Consider the following 6,873-nt stretch of genomic DNA (forward strand, 5'->3'; position numbering starts at 1 on the left):
CCAGGCTGGAAGGATGAAGCAGAGTCTGGAATGAGTGGGGCCTGCAGGATCCCGGTCAGCAGCTGGGAGTGTGTGCGTGCGTGCGTGTGCGTGCGTGTGTGCGCGCGTGTGTGCGCGTGTGTGTGCATGCGTGCGTGTGCGTGCGTGCGTTGCGTGCGTGCGTGTGCGTGTGTGTGCATGCGTGCGTGTGTGCGTATGCGTGTGTGCGAGCGTGCGTGTGTGCGTGTGCATGCGTGCGTGTGCGCGAGCGTGCGTGTGTGCGTGTGCGTGTGTGTGCGCGCGCGTGTGCGTGTGTGTAGGCAGAGGCTTTCTCCTACAATCTTCAATGAAACAGCTCTCTGAGGCAATCTTAGCTTGTGTATAAATTAATGGGTGGGCTTAAACACTTTATTTTTTTTATTTATTTATTTTTTTGGTTCTTTTTTTTTCCGGAGCTGGGGACCGAACCCAGGGCCTTGCGCTTCCTAGGTAAGCGCTCTACCACTGAGCTAAATCCCCAACCCCAGGCTTAAACACTTTATTTGGGGTGAACCAAGGAGATATGAACCTGGAGAGTGGGAAGGGCTTCTTCTCAGGGTGTAGTTTCACTAGCTGAGGCTTAAGGTACTGAAGATACCTCATTTACATACAGAGGGATTCCAGGGAGTTGAGCCTGTAATTTCTCCAGGATTACAGTAACATTCCCCAGGTAGAGTGTAGTCTGGGCTCCCCTTGTCAGGCAGAGAAGAAGCCCGGCTAAGGAAAGGGAGTCCTCCATTTTGTGCTGAGCTCAGGAAAGCTGTCTGCACACTGTAGACAACAGACTTAGTAGTGAGGTGCAGCATCAGGACCACTGCTGCAGTGGGTTATCAGATCCAGAAAGGTGGGAGGAGGGGTGTCCGTAGCACAGACATCTCAGATTATTGTCCCCTGCTGTTGTCGAATAGCCTTTTCCTCTGTCTTTCCTCCCATCCCTCCTTCCCTTACTACTCCCCTGCCTTCTAGTCCCTACTTTCCTTTGCTGTATAACTTTGTGTGCCACTGGCTAGGACGCGCTGAAGACACAGCATGGGCTCAGGCATGTTCAGGAGTGGGGCAGCATCTGGTTCTGTAAAACAGAACGGTGTGAGTAGACCGGCTGAGCGGAGGAGCCACTCTACAGACACGAAAGCCGAAGGAGGAGCAAAAGCAGATTGGTATTCTCAAGGTGGTTTTCCTAGTGGAGTTAAAAGAGAGGGATTTCCTATCAGGCTACCCGCAACCTCACAGCCCCAAGGAACCGGATCTTCTGATTGGGTGCTAGGAGCCTGAACCTTCGCTTGGATTAAGAGATTTGCGCTTTGGTTTGCTTTGTAGCCTCTTGTAGTATTTCAGTCCAAAACAGCACAGACTGGACAATATTACCTCTGAGCACGCCCCAACAGCATCCTTCTTTGTAGGAAATAGTCCCTGGAGTCTTCTAAGGCTGATGGTACCGTAACAAAGGTACCGTTTAGCTGCGGTTCCCAGGTAGGGAGAATTTAGGAGGGCTAAGAGTGTGACTCCCTACTTTCGGGCGGGGGAGGGGGGCGTTTACACCCCATGAATAGCGGCAGCAGTAGGGATCCAGATTGCTGTGTTTCCGGATCATCGCGAACCGAGAATAAGGATCACGGGCCAGAAGTAAAAAGGAATCATGGGGATCATCATCCTGGTGTAATTAACCCCTAGGCGATCTCCGCAGCTCCTTTTCTTCTCAGTTAATCGCTAGATTCGCAACAGGTGGCGCTGCCTAGCTCATTTTGCTAGAAGGGCCTCTTTTTCTAGTCTTCTCCTGTGTGGCTTCTACAAGCAAGACGTCGCCGAGAGGTCTGAAAGCACTTTCCCAGGGGGTGTAAGTCCATCTAGCGCGGGAGGGTGGGTGGAGGGGGATGATCTTGGCACAAAGCCGGGTCCCTGTCTCCCCGCATGCTCTCCCTGGGTCCTCTGTGGTTTGTGGTGAACCAGGTCTTCAAACACTGCGGCAGCCGGGAGTGGCATTGGCTGGCTCCCGGCGCCCCCTGCCTGCAGCAGCTCCGCTCGAACTCTGATCTCTCACTAGGCCTGGAACACATTCCGGACCCCAGGTTCTCATCTGTCTGCAGTATGGACTAACAGGACCCCACAAGGAATTTGCTGTAAATTGCTCTTAAAACACAAAAGTTGCAGCCGGGTGTGGTGGCACACGCCTTTAATCCCAACACTCGGGAGGTAGAGACAGATACCTGAGTTAGAGGACAACCAGGGCTACACAGAGAAACCCTGCCTCCTTAGGGAAGGGATCCAGCCCAGCTGCTCTGACCCACTCAGGTAGACACAAGTCTCTGACGTCCATGCCTACTCTGCTCTTTGAAGCCAATGCATGTTGTAGACATTTGCAGCATGCAAAATGGTGCTGTGTGGTTTCATTCCCACCCCACCCCCACATGAGATCTGGGACCCCTCTTGTCATCCCCACCACCCCACTTTGAGACAGGGTCTCATGTAGTCTGGACTGGTCTCAGCTTCAGTATGTATCTGAGAATGGCCTTGAATTTAGGGTTGACCTGCCTTCACTTTCTGCTAAGATTACAGGATTACAGGTCTGTGTCACCACGTCTAGTTGAGACCTAGGACAAACTTGGGGTAGTTCCAGGTCGGGATTTTGGGCCCCTGATGCAGCTGAGAACACACAAGTTTATCATCAGAGAGGTCAGAGTTGAAATCTTTATTGTGATCTCGGTGTGGTGGTGCGCCAAGTAGTTTTAAAGGCTTGAGGCAGGAGAGCTGAGAGTTAGAAACAACCGACCATCTCACCCCCTTGGCTGTGGGACCAGGGCTCCAAGCTTCATCCATCACTTCATTCCGAAAATCGGACTGTTTCTGACAACTCAGTGTCGTAGGTACGGGATGCAAACAAAGCCATGCCGGTAAGAAACTGTAAGCATGTGTGGGGAGAGCTTGAAGCATTCTGGGGAAGGTCACAGGATGAGGAGAACCCCCCCCCAACTTCACAGACACCTGTGGGGTGCAGCCCGGGATAATGCGTGTGTGAGTGACATCAGAGGACAGCTATGCCGAGTCAGTGCTCTCCTCCCACCTTTATTTGGCTCCTGAAGGTAAAACTCAGGTCATGTGGTGCCATCTCAATGGCCCTCCCTTGAATGTTTTTGACATGCATTTGACTGAACCCATAAATGAGGAATCTGGTTACAAAAGCCAAGAGTAGGTCCGGGCCTGTGGGCCAGGTCGTAGAATGTTTGCCTAGCATGCATGAAGTTCTGGGTTTGATCCTTACCTTTCCAAAAAACAGGGATAATGGTGCATGCCTGCAATTCTAACACTCTAGGGGGAGGGGGAGGGGGAGGCAGGGGAATAAGGAATCCACTCGTCTTTGGCTGTACAGGAGGCCATCCCGAACTACAAAAACAGAACTAAGACAAAGCCAACTGTAAAGTGTTCCCAGCTCCCGGGTACCCAGCGCACGGCTCTGCTTAGTTAAGCTTTTCATGCAAACTAGCTCTGTTTGCACATAAAGAACTTGCCAAAATGGGAGAAAAGCACAAAGAAAGAAGAAACTTGCCAAATGAGCAGGACCATGGAACCACAGGATGAACCACGGCGTCCATCTCTTTTTTTTTTTTTTTCTTTTTCTTTTTCTTTTTTTTCGGAGCTGGGGACCGAACCCAGGGCCTTGTGCTTGCTAGGCAAGCGCTCTACCACTGAGCTAAATCCCCAACCCCACGGCATCCATCTCTTAATGGAGATGAGCACCTGCCGGTGGGGAAGGGAGGTGGAAGAGGAGGTTCGGGTCGCTGCGATAGAAATCGGCCTCCTTGCTAAACAGAGCAAATAGCGAAACGGGGCAGTTTCTACTTCCAAGCTGGCGTGCACTTGAAAATCTCGTCTGTCTTCATCTCTCAAGTGCTGGCATTTCAGAAGTACACCACCATGCCTGGCTGTACCTCTTTATCCCTGCCCACTTCCCTCCCTGCTGACCTTAAACTTGCAATCCTCCTGCCTCAGCTGGGACTGCAGCCGAGTGGCACCATGCTCAGCTCTAACCTCCTAATTTTACCTCAAATCCAAGTGTCTGCGTGATCCCTTGCTTCCTCTCATAGGCAGTCCAAAGCTAGATGGAATTTTTTGTTTGTTTGCTCTGACATTTAAAAAAAAAAAACCTTTTTATTATTTCATTATGAATTTCCCATCCTGCACCCCAGTTACACTCATCTCCCCAATCCTTCATATCAGCCCTCCACTCTTGCAACCTCGTCCTCCAAAAAACAACAACAACAACAAAAACAAAATAAACACCTCACTGAGGAATCTGTCCCACAGTATATGCAAACAGATTCATTTGCAAATGTTCATTGCAGTGAGCCCTTGGTCCGGTTAGAGGCCTCTCTCTGGCTTCTGTTACACTATCAAGACTGGATCTTCACCTGTGTCATGGAGATCCTGCAGCTCTAACTGCAGGACCAGGCCCACCCCCTTCACAAGCCCCCGATGTTCACAGTTAGGGTGGATGTTGGAATAGACAGCTCAGAGCCCTGGCTCTGGGCCTAGTTGGAAACTGAATTGGCTTGTCTATCAGCTCCCCTCCACCTACACCACCAGGGCAAGTTCTCCCGAAACGCCCCAGCTAGCCCACCTAAAGCCGCAGCCAGCAAGAAGTTGGACTCTAGACCTCCTCCTTGTACACCCTCAGGGCAGCTCTTCTGAGCCCGGGCCACTAGGGCCAGCTCTCCAGTGCTGCCCAAGCCAGATGTGGACCTGCTCTCCTGAGTGCTGCAGATGGTGAGAGGCAGGGAAGATAGCTGGAACTTTTAATTTGTTGACCAGGCTGGCCTTGAACTCCTAGAGATCTGCCTGCCTCTACCTCCTGAGTGCTGGAATTAAAGGTGTGCCACTGTCACACCCTGCACAGCCTCAGGGGACTATAACCCCAGAAGGACATTCTGGCTGTCATGAGACTCAGCTGCCAAAATACAACTGTAGCTGCTTGGTCAGTTCGTATCTCGCCTCTTGAGATGGTTCACTATCACATGACTGATGTCACGACTGTAACTTTGGGGCTGGAGAGATGGCTCAGTGATTACTGGCACTGGCTGCTCTTTCAGAGGTCCTGAGTTCAAATCCCAGCAACAACATGGTGCCTCATAACCATCTGTAATGGGATCTGATGTCCTCTTCTGGTGTGTCTGAAGACAATGACAGTGTACTTATATGTAATAAATAAATAAATCTTTAAAAACATGTGATTTTTGAAACTGAGACTTTCTATTGAAGGCTTAAGTTTGACAATAGCTTGTCAGGCTGCACAAACAGGAGGGGCTTAGCTGGTCCTTAGGCCACTCGTCCATCTCCCTGCTGCCTTTATGTTTTATCAGTGCATTCTGGGAAGTCATCCACACAATGGCCTGCGTTTATTCCCTTCCTTGGAGGTGTGTGTGTGTGTGTGTGTGTGTGTGTGTGTGTGTGTGTGTGTGTATTCATGTATCTGAATGCATATGTAGAGGCCTGAGGTGAACACTGGGTGTTCTCAATTACCAATCTGTGTTTTAGACAAGGTTGAAGCTGGAGTTTGTGGATTTGGTTAGACTGCCTGGCCAGCAAGTCCCAAGGATCCTCCTGTCTCTGCCTCTTCAGCCCTGGGCTGCAGGGACAAGCTGCCATGCCTAACTTCTCGCTAGTGCTAGGGATCCAAACTTGGTTCTTCAGGCTTGCACAGCACCCACCGAGCCATTGCCACAGCCCCTGGCCTGCAACTGACAGAAAGTTCTTGTGGTAGGCATGGCTGACTTCTCCCTAGTATTTATTTCTCTCTTATAGAACGATAGATGCTTAAATCTATTCCCTTTTTAATTTTTTAATAAATTTTCATACCTATTTTTTTTTCTTTTTTTTTTTTTTTTGGAGCTGGGGACCGAACCCAGGGCCTTGCGTTTACTAGGCAAGCGCTCTACCACTGAGCTAAATCCCCAACCCCTTCATACCTATTTTTATGTGTATTGAGTGTATTTTTATGTGTTATGAGTCTGCATGTAATGTATGTGCATCAAATGAGTGTCTGGCACCTGTAGAGAAGGCTCCCATGATCCCCTGAAACTAGAGTTACTAATGGCTGTGAGCCACCATGTGGGTCCTGGTCCTGGGTCTTCTGCAAGAGCAATGAGTGCCTTTAACCACCAAGCCGTTCCTACAACCTTGTACCAGACAGTTAGCTTAGTACTTGTTTTCCTAACCAACAACTATTTTTCCAGCTTCTCTTGCAGCTATGGGGGTGTGTGGCCTCGTCAATAACAGCAGAAGTGGGGCCAGTCCTGGTGGCAGACTTTTAATCCTAGCACTCTGGTGGCCGAGGCAGGCAGATCTCTATGAGTTTGCAACCAGCCTGGTCCAAGTACTGAGTTCCAGGCTACATAGTGATACCTTGCCTCAAACTAATTCATTCATTCGTTCATTCATTTATTCAGTCATTCACTCAATCAGGGCTGGAGAGATGGCATAGTGGTTAAGAGCACTTGGTGTTCTTCTAGAGGATGGGTTCAGTTCCCAGCACCCACACAGTGGCTCCTAATCACCTGTACCTCAAGGTCCAGGAGGTCTGACTCCCTCTCCTGGCATCTATGGGCACCAGGCAAGCACATGGTACACACACACACACACACACACACACACACACGCAGGGAAGCACTTGTACTTATAAAATAAAATCAAATAAGAAATAAACACAGGGGGCTGGAGAGATGGCTCAGTGGTTAGAGCATTGGTCGGTCTTCCATAGGTCCTGAGTTCAACTCCCAGCAACCACAAGGTGGCTCACAACCATTTGTAATGTAATCAGATACCTTCTTCTGGCATGCAGATACACTACTCATAGATATAAAAATA

This window comes from Rattus norvegicus, chromosome 7 (genome assembly GCF_036323735.1).
Source record: "Rattus norvegicus strain BN/NHsdMcwi chromosome 7, GRCr8, whole genome shotgun sequence".
In the NCBI taxonomy this organism is placed as follows: Eukaryota; Metazoa; Chordata; class Mammalia; order Rodentia; family Muridae; genus Rattus; species Rattus norvegicus.